General features: G+C 45.9%; 1 protein-coding gene and 1 long non-coding RNA gene across 8 annotated transcripts in view; one reads left to right on the top strand and one right to left on the bottom strand.

Moving 5' to 3' along the window:
* ABLIM1 (actin binding LIM protein 1) overlaps window positions 1-27206 on the bottom strand; it is a 258566-nt gene that overhangs the window by 51711 nt on the left and 179649 nt on the right. The window lies entirely within an intron of this gene.
* Window positions 22076-23947, top strand: LOC128780719 (uncharacterized). Its single transcript, XR_008426730.1, has 3 exons — window positions 22076-22398; window positions 22610-22673; window positions 23750-23947. It is a non-coding gene; the product is annotated as an uncharacterized lncRNA (long non-coding RNA).

Genomic DNA, 27206 nt, shown 5'->3' with positions numbered 1-27206 from the left:
AAATATTTGCCACACCTTTCAGACTAAAGATTATCATCGAATATATAAAGAGCGTCTACAAGGAAAAATAAACGGCAATGTGAGCAAAAGACAATTTCCAGAGGAAATATGGTTAACCCCGAAAGGCATCGGGGAAATACAATTTAGAAAAATATATTTTCCTTTGTCACATTGGCAAAGATTGAAAAAAAAAAAACAAAGACATAGGCATTCTCACACACGGCTGGTGAGTGGAATTCTTCTCGGAAGGCAACTTTGGCAACACTTATAAAAATGTAGTGTGAACATACGCCCCGACGTGCAAACTCCACTTCTAAGCGATCCTACAGAAATGCTCACCGTGTCCCTGAAAGTGTATGTGTTGAAGATGTTCAGCACTGTATTACAGCCAATAGTAAATGACAGAGAAACAGAAAACAAGCTAAATAAGAACGTGGTCAGATAAAACATTGACCTTATGTAGCCATTACAAGAATGAAGTAAACTGTTATGTCCTTGCACGGAAAGAGTTCGAACTGATATGCCTAAGAGGAAAAGTCATGCAGAAAAGGAATGTCGATGACACAGTCACATAAAGAGTAGTCGAGTCTGACAAGATTGTCCGGTGTCCGCAGCATGTGGTCTGTGATGCTGGGGATCTCTCAAACCTTCGTCTTCCACATCCATACAAAGGGTCGAACTCTACTCATGGAGCTGATGAGATGAACAGCGTATTGCCTAGCACCCCCTCAACAAGCCTATGACTCAGGGACTGTTATCATCACTTGTGTCAGAGAGAACACACGTGTGTATGTATGTATGCCAATTTTATACTTGCACCCTGCATGGAGGGGCAACAGGAGAATGCACGCCTGCCAGCTTGTTGTGAACACCTCCACAGAGACAGGGAGGAGTTAAGGGTCAGATCCCAACAATGTCCTCCACGTGCGTCTGTGCTGTTTTGACCATTTACAGCGAGGACGTATTTTTGGGTTACCACGTAGTAATAAAGTAAAGACCAGGAGGAGGAAAAGTCCATGCCACTTGGAGTCGTGATGTCACGTTTGAGTTTTCACTAGAATTATGATGCCAAACAAATGACCTCTTGGAACCTTGATTACAAAGTAGAGGTGATGACGTTGATAGTATTGTTGGCCAACAAGTGTGTGTGTTTTTTCCCCCGTAATATAAAAGACAAATTTTTTCATGTTCACCAATAGCTTTATTGATTTGAATATTTTGAGTTTGTCAGCTATCTTCTGCGTGGTATAACGTTGATTGTTCTCAACTAAAGTCTCGATTTGATCACTATCAACTCCAATTGGTCTACCCAACCATGGAGCATCGTCCAGCGAGCAATCCCCAGCATGAAACTTCGCAAACCACTTTTGATGCATTCGATCAGTCCCGGCACCTTCTTCATACACTGCACAACTCTTTTTTGTGTGTGTGTTTCAGTTGAGTTCTTATCTTTCTTTTTCTTTTTTAAAGATTTATTCATTTTTAGAGAGAGGGGAAGGGAGACAGACAGAGAGGGAGAGAAACATCAATGTGTGGTTGCCTCTCATGCACCCCTCACTGGGAACCTGGCCCGAAATCCAGGCATGTGTCCTGATGGGAACTGAACCGTCAACCTTTTGGTTCACAGGCCAGCACTCAATCCACTCAGCCACACCAGCCAGGATGTGTTCTTACCTTTCTTGAAATAATAAAGCATAGTATGCCAAAAATGTTGCTTATTTTCTTCCATCTTCAATATTAAAATGGCTACATAAAAATTCAGCAATTTTGATAAGTATTTTTTTAAATGCATGCTCAGATGACAGCTGTCACAATACAATCTAAGAAAAATTGTTTCAAATGAAGTTAAAGACAAATGAGCACTATGGGAGCCATTTAATGGGAAAAAAAAACCCAAAAGAACTCTTTGGCCAACCCAAGTGAACATTTTACTGTGATGATTCTGTGCCAATCACTGTACTACATACTTCATAAATATTTAGCCCCTTGTTTCATAATAACTTAATGAGGTAGGAACTATTATTCTCTATTTTACAGATGAGGAAACCGAGGCTTGGAGAGGTTTAGCACCTTGTCCATAATCAGGAAGGGGTGGGGCCAGGATGCAAACCCAGGCAGTCTGGCCCTGGAGCACATGTTCTTAGCTGGTACCACAACTAATAACCACCCAGAACTCAACTACTGTGCCTGCCTCACAGTGATGTCATCAGGGTAAATGATCAAACGACATTTTGAAAATGATGTGGCACAGCGCAAATGATAATATTAATAGGAATAACAACACAATCACCCTCTGCACAGAGACGGCACCAGGGCCGTTCCCATAAAGGCTTGTGTGTGTGGTTTAGGATGCCGATGACTGTCTCTCTGGATGTCACCCTTTCCCAATGACAGGTGCAGAGAATAACAGTGTTAAAGGAACTGTTAGACAAGGTAGATGGAAGACACATCAAGGCCCCATGTGACAGGGCTTTGCTCTATGAATCAGTAGCAAAAACACTGCTAAGAAACAATGCCAAGGGCATCGGTCTTAAGCCGTGCACTTGCTTTGTCCCATGATGCTGAAAGTGTCAAGAAATCCAGTGAGCCAGAATCACAGGGCAGTTTCACAGCCAGTCAAACACCTTTGTTTTTGGCACAGTGCAGGCCTGGGGGCCACAGGGTCAGGTCCTCAAAAATACGGAGCCCTCCCTTTGCATGTGTGAGCCAGCCTCCCCCATGCTCCTCCCCTGGTTTCATTTCTTTTTACACAGGCCCCCATGACAGTTCACAGATAAGCCCTGGGCGCAGGGCTGGGAAAAGCATCAGAGCTGAACACAGACATGGGGGTCATATGCAAAGTAACCAAAAAATAAACGAAGCTGGGTAAAAATTATTTAAATGGGAGTCATTCTTAGAAGAAGGAAAAGTGTTTCAGATTATGAGCAAAAGAAAAGACTAAAGAGTGCCCATGTGAGAACAGAAATGAGCACATACTCGTGGTGGAGAGAAGGTTGTGGTTCTGAACTTTTAAAGCACGGAGTGGGTTTTGTTGGGACAGGTGATCTCATAAGCACTGGTTACCCGGTACCTGGCCCCAGACCCGTCCCCTGCAATTCCAGCTGCGCTTGAGCCAGATGTGCTGCTGGAGGCTGCCAGAGCTCTGCATCACTGCTCTCCATCTGTCTTCGTACCCTGCTATTTTAGAAAGTTACAACTCCATTTTCACATATTCAAAAAGCACATGCTAGACGTCTACACTCTGGCTGGCACGGAACTCTATGGACAATAAACAATTGGCTTATTTAGCTGAGTTTTGTAAAACACCTGCCTACACATTCAAAGTGCTAAACATTGCTTGCCTTTAATGTGCCAAGTCAGATGTGTGTGGTTATTATTACGGTTTGGTTAATCTGTAAATTGAATTATGAACTTTAGCATACAGGCCAGAATACCGGCTCGGTAAATACTGCGTACTGCAAGGCAGGATTTAGCACAAGGCACCAAAGTTTTGATGAGACCCACTGTCTAGAAGAGCAAAAAGGAGTCCAAACTTCTTGTGGATATGGGGCAGGGGTGGCAGGGAAGGGCAGGGTGCCACTGAAAAGGGCTATAATATTCGGAATCAGATGATTTGGTATCATTACTTAATTTGTTACCCATGAGACCTCAATTACATCGCGACTTACTCTCTCCAGCCCTGGGCCCTTCATGAGTAAAAAAGTGAAGGGTGGGCTCAGACAATTTCAAGTCCCGTTCAGCTATAAAATGCTATGATTCTGTGTCAAATTCCACACCTCAACAGAAAAGCAATTGGCAGAGAAAGGAAATTCTTGGTGGCAGGGAATGGAGTTTAATTAATGACTCCATAGTGTCTGATACCTGGGATTCTGGTGTCCTGACTAAGCCCCGTGCCTCCTGTACGAGGCCACTTGGAGGACAGAAAGAGACCTGTAATTACAGACCCTGTCCTCAGCCAGAAAACATGCCTGTCTGATCATCTGCTCAGCTCCTCGACAGAAAAACATCTTCTACACTAATTGAGCAGATGGATGCACATGCCCAAATAGTTGTTCCTTGAGAAGAACCAAGGGTGTAGCACAGAAAGACAATTGAACGAAGTCATTTCTATAGGGGAAGTTAAAGTACCAAGGTCTGGGTTTGTAGTGCTTTTCTTTTTTTTCAAGATCTAACTTGATTCAGTCACGGTGCTCAGAATATTCAAAGGAATAAATAAATTGCTTTCTTGTCCCTGAGATTCGCAAACACAGCTCTAGTTGATTGTGATTTCAGAATAAGGATATGCAGACTATTGGAGCTTAGCGTGTTGGCCTAGATCAGGAGTGTTCAAGCTTGACTGTGCCTAAGCAACACCCAAGAGCCTTTAAAAAGAATGGGTTCACTGACCCGAAGGTGGGGCCCAGAAGTCAGCTGCTTCTTGTATTTTATAAGCACTGAGAGGAGTCTATGTAGATCATCATGAACTGGGGAAGCACCTGTCTGGGTGGTACCCACACCCCAAAGATGACTGCAGGTGAGGAAACCAAAGGGAGGGGCAAGGATGTGCTGCTTATGTGACAGGTTCATGGGTGGGAAGGGGGAGGCAGAATCACGCCAGTTCCCTGTTTTCCTCCTGTAGACAGGCAGTGTGGGGCTGACTCAGCCTACTTTGCATTCGCTGTTTTTCCCCCTGAAGTGGGAGAGGTTTCCAAGCGCCTGGACTGGCTTGCTCTCCAAGCCAAACCCTCCTCACCTGTTCCAGGCAGCTTTTCTCCTGATGCAGCATCCTGAACAGGGAGGATAACGAGGGTGTGCCTCGGCCCTCAGTGTGTATCCCGGACAAAGGTGAGTAAGTCAGTCTGCTCAGACAGCTTTCACAAAGCCCAGAGGGCTCCGCACAAGTCTGTGCAAAGCTGGCCTGCACAGATGAGGGCATCCTGCAGGCCTCCCACCTCAACACCTGCAGCCTTGCTCCAAACGTGTGGGCCAGGTCAGAGGGGGGAGGCAGCTCATCTGCCCCTGTGAAGACGCACAGAATGGCACTGAGAGAAACACTCTGTTGCCTTCCATTGCAGTGGTTCCCATTAACCTGCTGCTCAGAATAGAAAAGGCACAGCACCAACTCCCTTATTTTAATGGGCGGCAAAGAATGAAAAAAGTGGCAACACCCCAGCGTAAATACGTAATGGTTTCTTGCAGGTGGCTACTGAATTCCCATCTCCTTCCAAGGAATTAAGTGCAAAAACTTGAAAGCAGGTTTTGCAATTTAACAGTTCCATATGAATGTCTTTTGTAAATGTGTGCATTCCTAAAAGACCTAGCCAGTCTCTTTAAATTGACCTATAGACTCAGTGCAATCTCTATCAAAATCCCAGCCAGCGTGTCTGTAGAAATTGACAAGCTGATCCTAAAATTTACATAGCAGTGCAAATGACCTAGGAGAGTAAAACAGTTTCAAAAAGAATAGGATAAAGTTGGTGGACTTAAACTACCTGATTTCAAAACTTGCTCTAAAGCTACACGTGATCAAGACAGCATGATTTTGGCATTGGGAGGGACGGACACACAGGTTAATGGAACAGAAGAGAGTTCCCAAATGAACCCATACACTTACGGCCAATTGATTTTCAATGAACTGCCATAGCAATCTGATGGGGAAGGAATAGTCTTTCCCAAAAGGATGATGGGACCACTGGATACATGTCCAATTAAATCCTACCTCACGCCATATACGAAAATTAACTTAAAATGGATTACAGACTTAAATATAAATGCTAAAACCACAAAACTTCTAGACAAAAACCTAGTAGAAAGTCTTTGTGACCTTGGTGTGGGCAAAGATTTCTCAGGTACGATGCAAAAGCATAGCCCGTGAGAGAAAAACTAATCAAGATCAAAGACTTATTCTCTTTGAAACACCTGCCACAGACTGCAAATCATGTTTCTAAAAAGGACTAGTTTCCAGAATATATAAAGAACTATTACGACTCAACAACATGAGACCAAGCAACTCAAAAATGGACAAAAGATTTAAATAACACTTCAGCAGAGAAGATATATGAATGCCAAACAAGCACATGAAAATATTTGAAACACCATTAGTCATTAGGGGAATAAAGCTAAAACCACAATGAAATAGCACTATACGCTGCCTATGATGATGATAATGAAAAAGACTGACCGACTGTACCAAGTTGAGGATGTGGACAAAGTGGAACCTGTTGTTGGTGAGAATGTAAAATGATACGGCTACTCTGGCAACCCCTCTGGCAGTTTCTCAAAAAAACTGAACATAAATTTACCAGAGGATCCCACACTTCCGCGCCTAGGTATCACACTAAAAGAAATAACATGTGTTCACATGAAGACTGCTATGCAGAAGCTCATAGCAGAGTCCTCCCTCAGCCTCAAACTGGAAACGGTCCGAATGACTCCCGGCTGGCGAACCGATGCAAGGTGGAGCACCCAACCACGGCCTGCTGCTGGGCAGTAGGGAAGAACAAACTGCCGGTCCCTGCCGCAACACGGACGAACGCCAATGACATTACGGTAAGTAAAAGTAGGAAGACACAAGAGACTGCATATTTTTATTTCATTTACATAAAGTTTCTAGAAAAGGCAAAATGCAGGAGACATAAAGTAGATCAGTGGTAACTGGGAAGGGGGCCGGGAATAGGATTGGGAGGAGGATTGAACGGGCAGTCAAACGGGGTGACTGAAAATTCCAAAACTGCCTCGTGCTGATGGCCGCACCATGTGTGCATGTGATAGAAAGCATCAAACTGTCCGCTCATGAATGAGTTTTACGGTTTGTAAAATGTTCCTCAAGAAAGGGGCAGAACAGTGAAAAAGAAGGAAGACTGGAAGACAGGGAGGAAGGGAGGGAGGGAGGGAAGGAGGAAGGAAAGAAGGAAGGAAGGAAGGAAGAGGGAGGCCTGACCAGGAAGACAAGAGGAACATTGGGGCGCTCATGCATTTATGTCTTTTTGGGATCGATTCCTTTGGGAAGCTGTTGAATATATGGATCCTTTTTCCAGAACAAAATACATCTGCATATATAGAAAGCTAGATGTAGACATGTAATATTGTACTGTTAGTAATTACCTGAAGATGTGGAAGTTTACAAAGGGATTTTAAAATAGTTTGGTAACCTACTGTACCAAGCTTACATTCTCACAACGTGTGAATTTTATGGTATATAAAATATTCCTCAATGGAGAGACATGACAATCTAAAAAAATCATTACTTTGCCTTCAGAGGAATTACTGTTCTCTTTGTACAAGAGAAACCGGGTCGCAGAGGGATTCAGTGACTTGCCCAGGGCCCTGCGAGAAGATGAAGTGAGAACCTGGAGGACCGCGCTAACCTAGGGCAGCTACTGGATCCACACACAATGTTTCATTGGATTCTTCTCTGACCCTCTGCAGTAGGTGACGTCTTTCTTCTTTATGGTGATCACACCAAGGCTCAGAGGCCGAATGACTGGCTGCGCCAAGACCAAGGTCACACAGCTGAGTGTCAGAACCAGGAGAGGTCCCACATCTTTGGACACAAATTCAACTCTCTCATACAAACATCTCCACACCACACACATTGCTTCTCTTGTTTCAGAGAGCTCAGGCAACTAGGAAAATTCTTCATGATGAAGCAAGATGGCTAAGATAATACAGAAGAGACATTTCATTTACATGTACCTTGGATAGTCTGCCCATTTTCAAGGCAGAGCAAATAACTACAAGAAAGGTAAAACATATATCTGGAAGTGATCAAGATGGATCTCTGCACTTGAAACGCACCTCTTCTACCTGGAGCTCCCGCACCGCTAGAGCTCTCCTGTTACTATGGCTGGACTGACTGTCTATGGCCCGCCCCCCCCAACCCCGTGCAACACAGGTGGGAAGAGATGGGCTTTGAAACCAAAAGAACCTGGGGTTTGCATTAATTGCTCAACATACAATATAAACTCTCAAAGGCATCTTATTGTTGGCATTTTATATTATTATATATGTTCTCAGAGTTAATAAAACATAGTACTAAAGGAAAAGAATCACTTATACAATATAGGTATAAATACCAGGAACTCAACAACACTTAAGTGATTTTAAATATTGTCTTAAAAAAAGTATAATTAAAATTCATTATATTTATTCATTTCCTAAATGATAGGCTACAGTTTAAATTTTTTTAAAAAGGTAAATAAACAAATGTGTGTTATTAAAAAAAAAAAAGAAAGAAAATGTACCATGTAGGATTGTTATGACAATTAATCACAGGTAAGTTGGTAGCAAATTATGGACGCCAATCAATGCAGGTGAGCTCGCTCCCTCTTTCACAGGAGGTTAAACATCCCTTTAAAGAAATGGGCCACCCTTTGTCTGCTTAACTCCAGGCTTTCTCTCATTTTCCACAGAGCAAGTTCTTAGAAATGTCTGGTGAATTAATAGGCCAACAACAGAAACCCTTACCCCCAAACCTCTGAATCAATTAGCAACCATTCAGAATAAAGGATGAATGCCAGCTGTATTTTCAGTATTTATTTGTTCCCATTCTGCTGAGCGCTGCAAGAACCACAACCCACCTGCCTCCCTGCAACACTGGGAGGTAGGCATCAGGCCCATTTAACAGGAGAGGAGAGGAAGAAATCACCCAAGGTTACTGAGCAGGGGGGGGAGCTGTGATCGGAACTCAGGTCCGTCCAGCTGCGGACCATGCTCAGACCCCGGTCCTGTACAACCTCAGCAGCTCAGCTCAGGAGAGAGGCCCCGGCCGAGACCTGCTCTGCAGAGCAGGTCTCCTGTGGCTTCACAGTGTCATCCTTCAGCTTCTTTTTTTCTGTGAGAATGCAAGTAAGCGTCTAGTGTACAAAGTAAGGGCCTTCGTATTTTACAATTTGCTAGGGCTAACGAAAGACTCGCTACTTTTTTAAGTCCTTAACAAAAACTTTACTTTTACTATTTCTCCTGTCCTCAACTATTAAAATGGTGTGATCAAAGGTTATGTTAACAACCTCAATAAATGAACACCTCACCCTTTAAAGACAACCGTCCCAAACGCTGTTTCCTGACATGGGTGCTCTTCGTGGCAGCGGACAGTGGGACCCTCGATGCCTGTAACGCGGCCTCGCCTCGGTCATTTTCAGGAACCCAGCCCACTTCCGTGAAACCAGGAACTGATTAAATAGCACGGATAACATCATCCTGCCCTTCTCTCCTGTTATTAAGAAATACAGTGTCCTTTGTGTTACGGGTTTTAGCTGACTTTAGTATTCCCTGATCACATATTTTGTTTGTAGTTCTTGGAGCCTATTCAACAGTTTGGCTTTTTTCTTTTCTTTTCATCACAAAATGCCATGCAGGCCCTGGCCGGGAGGCTCAGTTGCTTCAAGTATCAGCCCAGCACTGCAGGGTTGTGGGTTTGGTCCCTGGTCAGGGCACATACAAGAATCAACAAGTGAATACATAAATGGGTGGAACAGTAAATCGGTGTTTCTTTCTCTCTCTCTCGCTCCTCCCCCAAAATTAATAAATAAAAAATAAATAAATAATGCCATGCATTTTACATATTATATCACATTGCTTCCCCTTACAAGGCAGGTAGGAAGTTTTCCATACATTTTTTTTTCCTTCTTTGAAGTAGGAAAGAGGTATGGCTTTATTTTCTTTTAAACTAAACTTCATTGAAGTACAACATACACTGAGAAAAATGCGCAAATCGTAAGAGTGCCCTAATGTGAATTTTCATAGATGCACCATATCCTACAGCTGGCAGCCAGATCAAGAAACGGAACATTGTCTGCACCCCTGATTCCCTCTCAGTCTCTACGCCTACCAATTACTATGTTGACTTCTAACTCCACATGCCAGTTCTACCTGTTTTTGAAGTTTACGCAACCAGAAGCGAAAATATCTGGCTTCCATTACTTGACACTAAGAATTAGCCATGATGCTGAGTAGTTGTTCTTCATTATGTTGTAACCGCATGGTATTCCTTTGGGTAAATATCCTACATTTTATTTATCCGTTCCACTCTTGAGCAGCTCAGTAGCTTTAAAATGCCGGCTGTTCCGAAGTGCACCGCTGTGAAAACTGCCCCCGCCTCTCGGAGAGTCACATCCACAGCTCAGCGGCAGCTGTACATAGTAGACGGTACACGGCAAGGTCACCGGGTATGTTCAGCCTCATAGCTGCTGCCAAACAGTTGGCCAAAGTGGATTTTGCCTTTTATTATGATTTTAATCTGAGAGGGATTTGAAGGACTTAAATAAGAAGAATCAAATTAAGAGTGCTTTGCCAAATGGATTCCCCAAAGTGTTTTCCTAACCTCTGTGAAGTGAATGACTTTTATTATTTTTTTTAATAAAATGGTCTCTAAGTAAAAGCTCTGTAGTTTAATCCCCTCAGGTATCCATTATTCCGGGACCTCCCGAGGGCCACCGAGCAATTTTCAACCCTCCTTTCATCCTCATCCTTCCATCCTTCCGTTGGTAGCATCCTTTGAACTGATGGGGAGATGTGGGTGGGATGCAAATCGCCCTCATGTTTAATTCCTAAATGGACTCAGCATCAGCAGGCTGTGGCTGGCATCACCTGCATCGCTTTGCAGAACTCTCTGCCATGAAGCCTCCAAAGTGGCAGCTTCTGGTCAGGTCCAAGGCCCACTGGAAACAGTGAAAAAGAATTGGGTTTGAAAGATTGAGAACTTCAATGGCTACTAAAAGATCTAATTTTTTTCCCTCATGATTGAGTTTAAACATCTTATCTGTTGTTTTTATTGTTAATAATACCCTTCGCATTTACTCTCTAGTGGAATGTTTAGAAAGCACACCCGCATTTAATCTGCCCAATGCTTTGTGGGGTACCCTCTTATTCTTATGCCTATTTGTGGGCTAAAAAAGTCTTTGAAGTTGCAGAGCTGGTGTTCAAATCTAGGGTTTTTTATTAAGTCCATTCTTCCCTCCTCCCACATCTTGCTACATGTCAAGGGTTAGAAAGGCTGGAAATGACTTTGGTAGCTCGGATAGCTTGAAAGTGAGGGTTCTTTCCATCCCTGCTTCTTCCAGAACTTATGAAGAAGTGCAGAAGTAACTACTCAGGTGGGATGCAAAGGCGCTCTGTAAGGCCACCCTTGCACAGCTCCATGGAGGCGACAATAATATAAAATTGTTGGTAAGAAACGAATCCCAGTTCCTGGGGTCTCCATGGGAGGGGTCAACTGGCCCGTTTCAGAGATGTTATTCGGTCACCCCAGTTTCTGTATGTGCCAAGTTCGGAATAACAAAAAAGTGACATTTGAGAAATCTATCCGGTTGAACCTTGTACTGAATTTCCAGAATGATCGGCTATACCGGGACCCAGCTGTTTATTTCCCCCAGTCCTGTGTACGTTCTGAAAAGACTCGTATGTTCCATAAAAGCATTGGCTCTGCCTAGCTAGCAAGACTGCTGCGTAGGTAAATGAAATGTCGATTACAGACAAATTCACTTTGAGTCATATGATGAAAGGAGAGGACGAACTAGGTTGCAAAACACTAGATGACTCTAGGCCAGGTGGTTTTCTTTTCAAATGCTTCTACTCTGAATGGAATTTTAAAGAGGTTCATTCAGGAAGTTGGACATGAAAGGAAGAGACCTTGGAATCCAAAGGAATGGGAATACGCAGAATGTCAGGTCCCCTGTTGCGTTGCATGTGGTAAGAACTATTCGCACAGTTCCAGGGAAGGGCAGTGAGAAACTTCACCACACTTCTGGCTTCATAGCACAGGCTCCCCAAACTCAGACACCGCCCTTCAGTCCAGTCAAAGGTTTTCTATTCTTTCCTTTCTTAACACCAGCAGATAAATATTTGCCTTCAAGTTCAACACTCTTGAAACCTAATCCCAATTGGATAATTTTTGTATCTTGTGGAAGAGCAAACACGTAACGTTTCTTGTTATTCATGATCTCATTCCTGGTCTCCTTTCCAACGCAAGAGCATGCTGGAGTCAGGAATGCACCACCATGAGCAGTCCAGTGGGTCTCTCCCTCGTCTGCTGCTTCAGGGGAATCAGTGGTCCATACCCATGGCCCGGGGGCCAAACGGCACAGTCAAGCACATGGGGTGAGGGTGAGGGAGGGTGAGGGTAACAGCAGGATCAGGTCATGGGACAGGTCCCCTTTCTTTACTATCTGAGCGATGGCTTTTAGCTTGTAGGGAACATGCAAAAGGCAAGGGTTTTTTTAATTAAAAAGATTGAAACTTGTTATACAGCACACAGCAAATATGTCATCCCAGTTCAGTGAAATTCCAGTTTGTCAACTGCTTTTCTTCACCAAGATGCTGTCTCTAAATTAGAATCCAGTTCTGGGACTTCTATTCTTTTCCAAAAATTATAAACATTTCCTCATCCCATCCCACTCCTTTCCTTCCTCAGTGTTTCTATTCTAAAATGACTCTCAGAGGACTTCGGGGGTGTTGGGTAGACAAGGGGCCTTGGATATAGCCCACACCTTCCTTTGTAGTCTTGGATGATCCCTTCCAAGTTATTTCCACCAAAACCGTTGTTGCTCTGACTTATTGACTCTCTTACAGATGGTTCAGCTCTGGGCTGCCCATACAGCACACTATCAGACAACAAATATTTTTTCTTCCCCAGAGTTAGAGGAGCCTTCGGGGCGGGAGCCAATACCGGAGCGGTCAGAAAAACACAGCTTGCTTGTAAAAACATCCTTGTCTGATTTCCTCTCCCACTGTGGCTGGACTTCAGCCCCTTCAACAACCACGCCCTCCAGCCCAGAGTCTCCAGAGCCCAGACTCTGGTTTCACAGGGAACAGCAGGGGAGGGATGCTCTTAGCCATCATTGAGAAGTAGTCCTTATCATCAGTAGGAAGGAAAAACAGAGTGAAAAGCAAATTCTAAGAAGGAGGGGAGATGTAGGAGAGAATTCGGGACCCTTGGGCTTGGCAACACCCTAAGTCAGAGCCCACTGGAGACAAGGCCTGTGCCTTGGATGACAACCACAGCCTTCCCGTGGCCTGCAGAGGAAGACACACGGGCTCACATTCCAGACTCCACATGCTGGGCGGGTGCTTGCCCTACCCTGAGTCCCCTGGATTCTTCTGGTGGGGCAGGCCTGGGGCCTGCAGCCAGGATGAGAGGGAGCGCTGTGCAGGCAGCACCGAGCCAGCCGCACCTGCTGCACCTCTGGCTGGTCACAGCCTGGTGACAAGAGGCTTAAGGGAACCAGTGGCCCTGCCATGGCTGGACCCTGAGACCTGCAGGACAGGCTGAGCCACATATATCGACCAGTGGTTTTTGTGAAATCTGGGCTCCCTTTGGGGAACGCTATAGCTCTGTCACCTTCCAAGTGCAGACCTGCATTGTGCCTTGGGACAGCAGACTGGCCTGAAGCTGGAGATCAAGGCATCCAAGTCCTCCTTAGTGAAGTCCACTGAACTCAGCGGAAGCCAGCCAGCTCCTCTAGCAACAGGGAGATGGGAAAAGGCCAGCTGCCTGGGTAGGTGGCCACTCTGCATGGAGAAGCTGGTCGTGGTACCTCTTGGGTCAGTCATCTCTCCCCATGGCTCAGCACCCTGACATTGGGCCCTTTAGCCAGCTACGAATGCTTAACCACCAGGTTGGTTTTTATTAAACACCACAGGCATCAAAACCCTCTCTGGATAAGAGGTTTTTAATGTTATTCCATTGCCTCCTGACGAAAGCTGAACTTCTTGACCCTGGCCTTGCTGGTCTCAACCCATCTATCCAGCCAAAAAAATTCTAAGGGCCCCTAGCAAAGGTGGCATAGGTCGGGGAAAGGGCTTGGGGATCAGCCCCTTTAAAAAATTCCACAGGGGACTCCTGGGTGCAGCCCAGACCTTGAACTCCTGGACCAGACGAGCTTCTCCAGCTGCCCAGGCTTCGGCGTTTGCTTCAGCTGGCGCTCATGTGTTGTCTCGAACACATGCTTTTCATATAAAGTAGACGCCATCTAAACCACGTTACAACTGCTGGCTCCTTCACAGGTTTCCTCGCCAGACTTCTTGGAGGCACAAACACTGTCTTACTCCTTCTTGTATTCCAGAGTCCAACAAGTGCTGGGCACATCTGACATATTTTTTGTAAAAATAGTCTCTTTTATATAATGAAATACCAATGCCCCAAGCTTGGTCCAAACACTGCCTTCTCTCGGGACCTTTTCTCATCAGTGTCACCTGAATATGGTCCCTCCCCCACTCTGTACCCTTGTGACCTTTATTCATTCCACTCACCAAGTGCCTTGAGCTTGGAAATAGTTATGTTTCATGATTTCCACTAACTATTAAGTTCCATAAAGGCAGGGACTGTGTCTTTTATAATTATATATTCTAACTATAATTATGCAATCAGCCAGCATGAGATGTCAGATTCTTGTTTAAAGAATGAATGATACACCCAACGAGTAGACCCCAAATAAGTAAGTGCAGTGCTGAGAAAAACTGTAGAGTGGCAGAGAAATGGCAGAGTAAGTGTTTGAGAGCAAGCATTACCAGCAAATCCACACTGGGATTTTATTTTATTCTAAGCTATGTTTTCCTTTTGAAAATTCCTTTTCTATCCCCCTCACCTCTTCCTAGAGCAGTCCTACTTCTTGTAATTTTGCTCTCTGTGCATTTCCTGTCAAAAAGTAATCCTGATTATTTCAGTATGCACCAAACGAGTCATCCGCCAACAAGACCCCCAAGTCTCAGCAGAAAAACCCACTGTCAGTATTCTCCAACGTTCCCTTCCAGCTGCTCGGAGCATCCCAACGTTGAAAGGCCTCCCTTTCCTGCTGGACCAAGCAGGTCTCCCTCTGCTTCTCTCTCAAACCTGAACGCAGTGGTGCCACTTTCTTATCAACAAAGTGTCTCGTGGACAGATGCTCTCCCAGCATCTTCCTGGAGCAGAAAGGCTGGTGCAGGCAACCCCCACCCAACACAAGTCAATTGCCTTCTGTCTAATTAGGACAGTAAAGCTGCTCCCACTACCTTGCTGCGGGCCAGCCATGATGAACACAAGATGCCCCGGGTGACTTGGGTCAAAAGTAATGAATCTATTAAAGGCAGGAGACTGAGCCAAAGACTGTTTTCCCTTGTGCACCAAGGCGGCCAGCATTCGCCCTGGCTGGGTGGCTCAGCTGGTTAGAGCATCCCCTGGATACGCCAAGGTTGGGGGTTCCATCCCTAGTCAGGGCACATACAAGTACAACTAATGAATGCATAAGTAAGTGGAACAACAAATTGATGTTTCTCTCTATCCTTACCTCTCTCTCTGTCTCTCTCAAATCAATTTAGAGGCCAGAATTAGCAACTTAGAAAAAGAAAGTGTGTTTCAAATGAATGCAATGCTGAATACCTCGTATTTACTAATGTCATGCTGTGTGCTCGAGGGGCCAAGGTGTGTCTGCCTGAGGCCAAAAACCCCTTAGGCAGGAGCGTCTTTGCCTCCTCAAACTGTGCAAACAGTAAGTGCTCCCTAAGCATCCACTGGCTGAAAGGCTGCTTCTGGATCAAGGGAAGGGAACAGAGGTTAATTGTGAGTCAAGGGGCCAGAGAAGACTTGGTGGAAAAACGGGCCTGTAATCTGGGATTGGAAAGGTAAGCAGAACCTTCCCTTCATGCCTCTGTGAACAAAAACTCGAGACTATTTTTCCTATCGCCCACACTGTAGCCAAGAGGATATCCACCGGCCATATTGCACCTACCCTCCCTCTTTCCAGCAAACAAAAGCAAACCCAGAAAACCAGACACTTCTCTATCTTCAGTGACTTGTCCTATAAGTTCATGTACCATGATCAGCTGGAAGCTCATTTCTCACCCCTTGTACGTTTAACTGATAATAAGATGAATTTAGAGAACAAAGTTTAAAGAGGGGATAGAAAGAGAAAAGAATATCAGTTCTTCATTGCAGAAGAGCAGCTACCCTTCAGAGAAAAATGTCTTTCTAATGTCCCTACCACATACCTTAATGCTCAGAACAGGAAGGAATTAGTTTTGTTTCACTCACAGCCTGCGTTCTGCCACCTCTTAAATCAAGCAAAATAACCACCACGCACACAAAGACCCACTGGCAGGCAACGTCTGACATGAATGATTTCACACTCAATTTACCCCGAGCTGGTTTACACTACATCACAGCCGTGGCTTAGTTTGCCCTCCTAACCTTCAAGGACCAACAGGAAAGGTCCAACTTGGCCTGTGGCATTAGTGTGCTTAGAGGCCACATGAATTGAAAGCCCTTCACTGCCCAGACTGGTGTGGCTCAGTGGATTGAGCACCGGCCTACGAACAAAAACGTCACCCTTTCAATTCCCAGTCACAGCACATGCCTGGGTTGCGGGCCAGGTGCCCCGCTGGGAACGTACAAGAGGCAACCAACTGGTGTTTCACACATTGATGTGTCTCTCCCTCACTTTCTCCCTCCTGCCCCCTCTCTCTAAAAATAAATAAAATATGGGGAAAAAAGTCCCTCACTAATTTCAGTGGCTGGTGAGAGCAAAGGGTGTCCCAACTGATCAGGAACAGAATAATTCCCCAATGGGCTCTCGGTACTTCCTGTCTAGCCCAGAGCTCATAGATAGAAGCGATTGATTTTTCCATGAGAGGTGATGATCCCAAGGCTACCGAGAAATATATCCTTTACCGAAGCGGCAGCGAGGATTAGTGTCTGGCAAGTCCGGGTCATCTTTCAAATTTCCAAGACGGAGACCCTTGAAAATATCACGAGCCTTACAAGTTTCCAAATGATGCCATCCCCGAAAGGACTGTACCCAAGGCATCACCACCTGGCCTTCAGGCTGTGTGGGTATCTCTCCTCGAATGATCTATAGATTAGTTTTCCCAGGTGGCTTTTTCTATGCTGCTCACAAAAGACTCCGAGAATAAAAAGTGATTTTTTTCTACGTTAGCGACAGGAAAACATCATTAAGAAGTGGAACAAGCATTCTGAATTATGAGCTGTTTTGATAATTCATGCAGTCACTCCCCTGAATTAATTTTTATAGCTGAAATGGAAGAGTAGCTTTGCTAGCAGTGAGTGCAGGAGAACACATAGAGAACAGGGTTTCAAAGGACAGGAAGCAGGCTTCCCCCGGGCCGCCAGGCAGAGTCTTAAGCTGTTTCTTTACTGGTGAGAGCCTGTTTAGAAGTTTGAAAGCTTTAGTTTGAAAACCAAAATGAGAGGCAAGAAGCAGCTGCCTTTGCTACCTACCACCATCACGTCCCTCAGGAGTAAAGATGACATTGCTGTGTCCATGTGCCTTCTGCCTGAATGCAAAGGCACTGACCTTTCAGAGAAATGAGAAATCTGACAACAGGTCTGAGGCCATCTCCCAGACCCAAAAGGGGCTTAGTCCCGGTTCATGCACAGGGGATGGAGAACAAATCCACGCACAAGAGCACATTGACAACAAGACGAGGGTCATCCCAAAGTAGTGTGTGGCTGCGGCTAGACCAAGCTCACAAGTCCCCCAGTGAGCACGTCATGGCAACCCTACTTTTTGGGGGAGTGTTATCCTCCCCCAAATCCAAATACTGGGGCTGCCATTCTCTCCATGACCTTCCTCCAGCCATGGCGAATGGTCTAGGCTGGACAGGTGACGGCACCGCAGTGGGCTCTTCCCCGGGGACTTCTGCGGCTGCACCCTTTTCACGCAGGGAGAGCTGGGTCTGTGAGCATGCACACACCGAGGAGCCAACAGAGCTGAGGACATGCTAATGGCACCAGAGGCCCTGGCTTCAGTCACCTCTCTCCCCTGCATCAGTTTGGTTCATCTTTCTGCTTCACCTAGTATTATGGGTTGAATTGGGTCCCATAAAAGGTATGATTGAAGTTTTAACCCCCAGTTCTTCAGAATGTGACCTTATTTGGTAATAGCATTGTTGATATAACTGGTTAAGATGAGGAAATAATGGAGAAGGTTGGGCCCTTAGTCCAATGTGACTGGTGTCCTCATAAGAAGAGGAAAGACAAGGAGAGCATGACGAGTGACAAGGAGGCAGAGAATGGAGTTACATGGCCACAGGAATGCCTGGTGCCACTAGAAATTGAAAGAGGCCAAAAGGAGGCCCCTCCAGGAACCTCGGATACAGCCTGGCCCTGCCAACACCTCCATTTCAGCCCTCTAGCCTCCAGAATGCTGATAGAACAGATTTCTGCTGTTTTAAAGCCACCCACTTTGTGGTACTTTATTATGGCAGCCCTGCTAGTAAGCTGGTTTGAGGTTTCTGTCCCTTGTCACTAAAGGCACTGTCTTGAAGTCTGAAGTGGACAGGCATTCCCCAATTTAAAACATTAAAACCTTTTTGCCTCTAAGTGCCTTCTGCAACACAAAATAACAGCTGTTTCCTCAAACTATTACAAATAGATCAAATACTCAACCACCATCCTTTGTTTTTGCATTAACACAACTTTCTCCTGAGAAATTATTCAAATAGATAGCCTTGGTTATCTGAGCCTCACACTGTATCCAGTCAAACTTCAAAACTCGGCAGTGGGTGCTGGTTAATGTTGGGGACAGCTGCCATTCGGTAGGCACGGACTGAACTGGGAACTCCCAGGGATGACAATCAAAGTACCAGACATGCAAGCACTTTCCTCAGTAGCGTCTTACGTTGCGTAACTTGGTAAGAAAATGCCCAGAAGCACTGCAGTTCTGGCCGGTGTTTTTCTGCTTCTGGTATTGGACTTGCAACTGGTGGGGGGCAGATGCCATGCCTGGGGCTCCCAGGGTGAAGACCCTTTCCTCACAGAAAGGAGAAGCCTGAGAAAGGAAGACACTGATTTTTAGACAGGGGACATGAAGTGAGTTGAATTGTGGCCCTAAAAGATAGGTCCACCTGGAACCTCAGTATGTACCTCTTGGTCTTTACAGATGTGACTCACGTAAGGATTTTGAGATGAGGTCATGTTGGATTAGGGTGGGTCCTAAATCCAATGAAAAGTCCAATGAAGAGAGAGGGGGAAATCGGTGCCGAGACACAGAGAGGAAGGCTGTGTGAAGACGAGGCAGACTTGGGCTGACATGTCAGCAAGCCAAGAATCCCCCAGTGCAGCCAGCAGCCACCCGAAGCTAGAAGAGAGCATGGGATGGGTTCTCTGCCAGAGCTTCTGGAAGGAACCAACCCTGCTACACCCTGGTTTCTGTTGTCTGGAACCCAGAACTGTGAGAGTATACATTTTTGTTGCTTTACGCCACCAAATCCGTGGTATTTTGTTACAGAGCCCTAGGAAACCAACACAGGGCCTCTCCAAATGCATAGATTTAAAGGGAGGGCACAGAATGTGGTGTGGGGTCTACCCTTGTTCACCAGGACCCACATTCTACAGCTTTGCAGAAAACTTGGAATTTCCAAGATTTCCCAAACATCTCCTCACTGTCAACCATGATGATAACCCTACGGTTTGTTCTGAACCCTTCGAGATTGTGCAAAATCATAACTTGCCACTGCATGCAGTGCCTGGCTGGGAGCAAGTTAGGCTGAGGCAATCCCCCCTTTGTAAAGGAAGGCTAACATGGGGGGCTACGCAGGCATACAGGACAATGTGGAGCAAAGGACATCAACTCTGTCAGCCAGGAGTTATTTACATTTACAGTTATCCTTTTGTATCAGGCATAGTTTCCTGATGGAAAGTAAGAATGAAGCCACTATGTAGCCATTATTAAAGTCAAAAATCCGTAAGCACTGACATGGAGTCATTGCCACGTGAAGAAAAGGAATCTGCAGAACAACATGCACAATGTGGTCCTGTCTGTACAGAAGCGAATAGAGACCCTCCCACGTGGATCTGCACGTAGGAAACAGGAGAAAAACAAGATACAGAACTATGCGTTCTGTATGACGAAGCTCATGTGACTAAACTCCATTCCGCTAACATTTCTATGCATGCCAGGGGGAATCCAGATAGGACTCTCAAACAGCTACTTCTGGGGAGTGGAGTTGGGGAGTACGTGGAATGTTTACCTTCCACCTGGGCTGGCAAACTGCAGCCCGTGGGCCAAATCTGGCCCACAACCTGCTTTTGTAAATAAAGCTTTATTGAAACACAGCCTCGTCCATCTACTGACATGGTGCCAATGGCTGCTCTGGCTCCACAGTAGCGGAGTTGATAGTTGAGACAGAAAGAGCACGGCACGAAACTGGAAAATATTTACTGTCCTGCCTGCTACAGAAAAAGAGTTTGCTGCCCTCTGCTTTGTGTGATCGTAAACTGTGTACCTATTTGTTTATTCATGCATTTTCTATGGTGTGCACACGTGACTTTGTACACCATAGAAGAGATTTTGCGAAACCGTCTGTGGACAGTGGCAGGGGATCGCTGGGCAACCATTAGCTACCTTCCTGGAAGCAGGTGGAGGGGGGGGGCTCAGGAGATTTCAGGATGAGAAGACAGGATCTAATGGCCTGGGAAAGGGAAGCGTTCCAAATGGGGGCAAAACCCTCTCGAATACCCTCTGAATGTCTCAGAGAAATTCACTCAATTCCTGAATATCTTGCTTCCACATAATGGCTATAATATTCCCAGTCTTTTGGAGATAACTTTTTTTTTGTACAATAAGCAGAGAAGTAGTTGAACGGGACATTCTGGGGGTTATAGGGGTGGTGGAGCACTGAACTGCTCTTGACATTGCTTTTTGGTTCTCCCACAAGAGGCTGTGCCTTCTTCTGTGTTCTGGGTCTCAATAGCCTCACCTTTAAGAAGGTCAGACGAAATTAAATCTATGGAACTTTCCTGCCATGATAGTTCTAGGAGTCTTAAGCAGGAATTACCTTTCACACACAAAACCAGAGAAGAGATATTTCTGGTTGGGACAAGGCCAGGTCTGGGAAGCAGCTGAGCTGTAGCCTCCGTTGGTGTGATTCACATTAAGCAAGATCCCAATTGCCAAATGGCTCTGGGCTGGGAGTGGCAAGAGTGAACAATCAGTCAAACTCCTTGCCAGTACTCTCATTTGCATAGGAAGTTACACTGCAAATCCTAAGACATTTATTAGCAAGTCCATCTCAGGCCGTTCTGCCATTTGAGAAGTTGTGTTAAAATGGCAAAGTCCCTCCAACTTTGCTCAGGATGGTTAAAGGGCCGGGGGAGGGGGGGTGTCCTCCGTGAAGGACAGAGAAGCTGAAGACACATTGGGCTTCACACCCAGATCCCTCCAGATCCCTTACACCAGCCACCACCGAGCACTTTTCAGCGATCATACCGCCCACGCTGGAGGCCTTCGGAGTTTCCTCACACCCACAGATAGCACGTGGACACCACCTTCCTGCCTACCATGCCTCCCACTGAGGAAAGCGGGAACCGGCTGGGTTGGCCCCAACCCTGGGTGAAACTTGGCTATGTGCCCAGGAATGCTGTGACGGACCAGCCAGACCAGGCTGCAGACTCTGCCAAGGAGGAGTTGTCACCAGGGTTTGTCAGACGATGAGGGACCCGCACCTGGCGCCACCACCGGCTGCCTGGTTCCCGCCCGAAGACCCCACCACAGAGGCGGAACCCTCTGGGCACACACACAGTCCAACAACCTCCCCTCTGCTCTATGGGAAGTCAGCAGTTTCATGCTCTTGGAATTGGCCTAGAGAACCCCACCGATGTGTCGGCAAGGGCTTCGGAGCTTGGCTGTCTGCTTCACCAGTGGCACAGCCCAGGGCCCAACTCACAGATGCTCGTGTCAAGGAGATGCCAGGGATTAGAAACACGGTCAAAAATACAGGAGAAATGCTAAGACTTTTTAAAGTTTTAGGCTTTTTCCTACTTTTTTCCACTTGAAATGTCTACCTGTGGCTGCTACGATGTTTTTCTCTGCAGAAGCTAAAGAAAGGAAAACTGGTTCCTAGGCTGCCCGGTGGGGCGACCTCAGTGAAAGTATGTACATGTAACTCAACAGCAGCGGCTGAACTTTTTACTCATAGATTTGCTTATATAATAAAAATGGGAGTTTAAATGATCCATTAAGCCCTGTCAGTTAAAAAAATGTGACTGAAGATATACCAGCTAGTGTCTTTATAGATAAATTAAAAAGCTCATGTTTATACTATTTATAGAGTATTACAGTTGTTATAAACATTTATAAACAAAATAGAAGGAAGAGAAGGAGGAGGTGAGGTCTTAGGTTTCATTCATTTGGCAAAGCCTACGGCGGGCCTGTGAGTCACCTGAGAAGGAGAAGAAAAAGGCCACAGAATATGGGCTTGGAAGTCAGACATCCTGGATTTGAAATCCTGTCCCGACAGTAGTGCCTTCCTGCACACTGCTCGGAGCCTCGGCTTCCTTATTTTCAGAACAAAGAGATAGGTTTATAAAGTGTTAAGGCAGCAAGAACTAACAATCACGACAATCAGGATCACCCTGTATTAGATATTCCTACCCTCAAGAAGCTTACCCTGCAGCGGGTGGCTGATGCATGGGCACGTGACTACAACAGGGTAAGAAGGCTGGTGTAATGGGCCACGTGAGGGGTGGGGGGGAGAAAACTGGCCAACACTGCATGGGGAGTCCCGGAGGCATCACAGAAGAGGAGCACTTAGACTTGAAGGGGAGTAGGCGTTTACTAGGGAGACAGCCCGTGCTTCCTCCCTCCCTCCCTCCTTTCCCATCCATTCATCCACACACTCATTTATTGAGATAATGTTTTAGGTGCTGGGGATACAGCAGCCCCTGTCATGAAGTTAACCCACTAGGAACAAGTGGCTGACAACAGGTATGTATAGAAACACATGAGTGGGTCAGAGAGTTGCAGGGGGTGGGGGAGAGGTGGCAGTGGGAGGGAGGGCCACGAGGAAAATAAAACAAGGCCACAACATGGAAAATGACCTGGAAGGTTGGGTATGTGGAGGCAACTTCAGCTGGGGTGATGGGGAGGCTCTCCAAGGAGTGACAGGCAGGCTGGTGAGGATGCCAGGACCTGCTGAAAGGGTGAGTGCTTGTGGCACAGAGGAAGGCCAGTGGGGCTGGAGCCAATGTCGGGGACAGATGCCTGTGCAGGGGTTGGGGGGAGGGGTGGGCGGCAGGAGCTTAACCACAGAGGGCTGTGTCAGCCAAGATAAGGTGTTTCCAATTCTGAGGTTTAAAGTTAAAACAAAAACCCAGTCAAGCACATTATTTTTGTCTTATGCTTTAAAAAACACAAAGGAAGACTGAAAATCCACACACCCCCAACCCAGTCTTTAGGCCCTAAACTTTGTTAAGTAAGAACAAACACCTTCTTTAATCTGTTGCCAGAACCAGATACACTTTGCATCCTAAACAAGCTGCCAGAACAAAGCAGAAAGCTGGGCTTAGACTCTCAGAGGATGTTCTAAACTTGGCAAGTCACATTTCTCTATCGTTTCAAGTATGCTTATTTGGACAAGGTACACGGATATAGGCACGGATGCAAGGAGCCAGCTGCAGAGAACTGAGACAAACTAACAAAATTATTATTTAGCAGTAAGGAAAGATAAAAGCGGTCCCAAGTGTAAGCAAACATGTCGGATTCATCTAATGTTTACGAGCAAAAAAAGAAAAGAGAAAAAACCTCAATGTGAACCGGCAATGCCGTGGAGGATTCAGACCCGTATTTGCGCAAAACAGCCTGCGCTCAGCAGCAGCGTTGCTTTCCCCATTTATCAGGGGCTCCCTTCCCAACACCCCCGCAGGCCACACCTGAAGCCCCTGCAGCTGAAGGCGCTTGTAAGACTCATTCTCGCTCTTAGAGACTCACGCCAGGGGTTCTGCTTGGAAAATGGAGTGGGGGCCAGTCTGGGAACCTCAGCCTCTTTCTCTCTCGCGCTACAGCACTTTCTGCCCTGCTGGTTCCAGGAAAGTTCCCATCTCCAGCTGTCTCCTCCTCTGGATGCCCGTGCCCTGCCACCTGCTTCCAGACACTGGGCCCTGTGGGCCAGCACCCTTCTGATTTCCCAGGAAGACACTCCCACCGCTAAGACTTCATTTGTAGAGTAAATAAGGTCTATATGTTCTTCGTGCTCTGCCAGTTCTTTCTTTTGACTGGATACTGGAGGTTGGGAAAGCTTTGCCTTTCGGTGAAATCCTAGGGTTGATATGAATCCATGAGGCTCTGCCTTAGCATGTGGGGCTCTGACTAACAGCAGGACTTACATTTCTGGGCTTCATGAGGAGATATTTAGAAAGCTCTTCCTCTCCAAGTTCTCTAAACCACAGACCCACTTTCCCTGCATCCTTAAAAGATTCCTCTGGTTGTCCCTCAAGCGTTAAAGGCTGCCAGAATAACAACCGGATTTCTCCTTTTGGGGGAAAAAAAAAATACACAGAACAGACTATGTGGACAGGGCGCAGGTGGCAGAATGTGAGCTTCTTGCAGACCAAGCCCTTAGGTGGTCTTCCCATGCAGGGGTGTCCCACCTGTGGCCCGAGGGCTGCATGCAGCCGATAATGGCTAGGAATGCAGCCTAACACAGAATCCTAAATTGACTTAAAACATTATGAGATTTTTTTTTGTGATTACATGTCACAATGTATTTAATGTATGGCCCAAGACAACTCTTCTTCTTCCAGTGTGGCCCAGAGACGCCAAAAGGTTGGACACCCCTGGTGGGAATCACTGACGTTAACTACTGAGCAACCAATGTGGGCAGGTGCTGCGCTACCCCCGGGGGATAAACTAGACCTGAAATACTATTGTCATGCTTTTTGCACTCATAGGTCTTACATCTACTAAGTGACGGGTGGATTTTAACAATGAGGAAATGCTTCTAGGAGAGCACATGGTGTATGATGGGAGCTCCAGGTAGAGGCCAAAGGAAGGTTTGCTTCCCCAAGAGAGAAAACGTTACTCTTTGAGAACACCATACACCAGTCCAACCCTGTCACCAACAATAGACCCCAAGTAGAGGTGTTTCCCAAAATATTCAGGCAAAGCCAAGTGGCCCCTCCTGTCCCAATGGGGCTTGAGAAGAATCCCTGGAGAGGGGCAGCTCCTGAAAGTCACGGCGCTCGGGACAATGTGCCGTGTTCTTGGAGCAACACCACGAAAACGTAATGTGGGTGACCTGTTTGTAAGCGAGAACTGCTTTATGAGGTCTTGAACATATACTTATGAAATTTACAGCTGTACTTTGGAGCATTAGGCCACCAAAAGAAGTGGAACTAAGCCAAACTGGCTGTTGCAGGTGTTTTGTGCCAGTGTTTGTTCGCCACAGCTTTATTCATTTTGTAATCTGTTCGCCTCCGAGGGCAAAGCAGCGGTAGCAGACACTGAAGGTGTAAGAAAACTTTTAAGTGGGAAAAGCTTCCAGCCGTTGTCTTGACTGTTGCCTGTGAATTGGAAACAGGCTGTGACTGTTCTATTTCACTGACAAATGAGACCCAACTCCTAGAAAATCAGAAAGCTGGAGACCCATTGGTACAGAGGAGGGAAGGAAAAAAGAAATAAAAGTGTTCAGCAGCTGGTTCCAGAAGGGAAAAAAACATTAAACGGGTGTGCCCAGATTTACGCAAAGGCCGCATATCAGAAAACCTATATTTACAGACTTGATAAGGTGTGGGTAATTATTTGCTTTATAAAATGGGCTATTATATGAGATTTAAAAATAAAATAGTACGTTCCTGGGATGCACTTAAGATAGGATTCAACTTAGAGAAAGAAGTTTGATGACTACCCATCCATGGCACCGTATCAAATAAGGCCCGTAAGGGACCATGAGGGGAGAGGGCGGGAGCAGAACATACATCCAGAACAGTGCTTAACCCTTGCTCCCCGCCAAGCCCAAGATGTGATTTCAACCAAAACAAAACAAAATACAAACCAAAATGGTCACGGCAATCTATCTGTCCGTGGCGGTTCTTTGACTCAGCCGCCCTCCCTGGGGGTCCAGCTTCCCCCCTCCCAGCCTCCTTTTCCTCCCCTGCAGCAGGAGGCCTCCAAAGTGCTTGCTTTCTTTCCAGCAGTGGTTCTCAATGTGGGGGCGGGGGAGTGATTCTGCCTGAGAGGGAACATTTGGCAACACCTGGAGACATTTTTGTCGTCATAACTGGGGAGGGAGTGCTGCTGTCATCTAGTGGGCAGAGACCAGGGATACTGGTAAACATCCCAGGGACAGTCGACCCCAAAGCAACACTCCATCCAAAATGTCAGCTGTGCCAACGTTGAGCATCCCTGGCCCGGAGGAGGCAAAATCGTGATCGTCTGTCTGCGGAGCTGGGGTGCAAGTACTGAGTATTTGGGACTTTTCCGTCCTTTTAAATGTGGTTGGGGGGAAAAAACCTGCCACTCAGTTGTCATGATATGCTTGAGCCAGATGGATAAGCCACTGGTGCAAGCGTTAAAGTCACTGACAAGTGAAAAATGCCTGAGCCACCCACTTGAAAGCATTTGGTTAAAACACGCATTCAAAGTGCTGTAGAAGGAGCCGTTTGGCAAGGCCCCACACTTAAGTCTTTAAAAAGCAGACCTGAAGGTAATTTATACCAATGAGCTGTGGCAAATTCTCCTATTCTGTAAGGACATCTTGACTCAACAAGTCTTTTGATCCACTATAGAATGGCAACAATTACATTTTAATTAGTTATGTTCACTTACTTGTCAGCATCTGTTGGGATAATCTAAGTAACTTCACATCCTCTTAACATTCCACCCGGGAGCGTGCCTCAGAGAATACGGGCTCCATTGTCTTTTAAACCCGCAATCCCAGTTAAGTTATAGATGAAGCAGCGGGGGGATGGGGGGGGGGAGACCACCCTCCTGCTGGGTTGTGGTTAGACTCATTTTCGTTTTTCTGCTTTCCCAAATCACAGGTCTTTCTTTCATAGTTGAGAGGATGTTTCTTGTCTCATTCTTCCTTTACTGCTAGCACAGCATACTTTAAAACTTTTCCTAAAAAATTAACTTTGAAGCATGTTTGATTAATAACTAGGTTTTTAGAAAAACTAGTTTTCTTTTCAAGGCAAGTAAGTATCTCTAGATTTCTCTCATTTCCTGCCCAAAGATGGTAAAAGAAGCAACAATCAGCCTCTTTCAACCTGTAACTGTACAATATGAATAACACCCAAAGGTTTTGCTTCCTCATTTTCATTCATGGGGAACTTCTTAAAGAAAAAAAAAACAAAATCCCACACATTTATAGTAGCAGATAAATCTGCTGAATTCCCCAGGCCACTACTACCACCAAATCCCCTAAAATGACTCTAAAGTCCTTTCATTTCAAATATAAATTCCACAGACCTCCACAAACCACAGACAAAACAAACCTTGAAACGATACTCTCCCTTCAATCTC

Source organism: Desmodus rotundus, chromosome 4 (assembly GCF_022682495.2).
Source record: "Desmodus rotundus isolate HL8 chromosome 4, HLdesRot8A.1, whole genome shotgun sequence".
Lineage (NCBI taxonomy): Eukaryota > Metazoa > Chordata > Mammalia > Chiroptera > Phyllostomidae > Desmodus > Desmodus rotundus.
The sequence above is the reverse complement of the archived record's forward strand: the minus strand, read 5'-3'. Positions and strand labels throughout refer to the sequence as shown.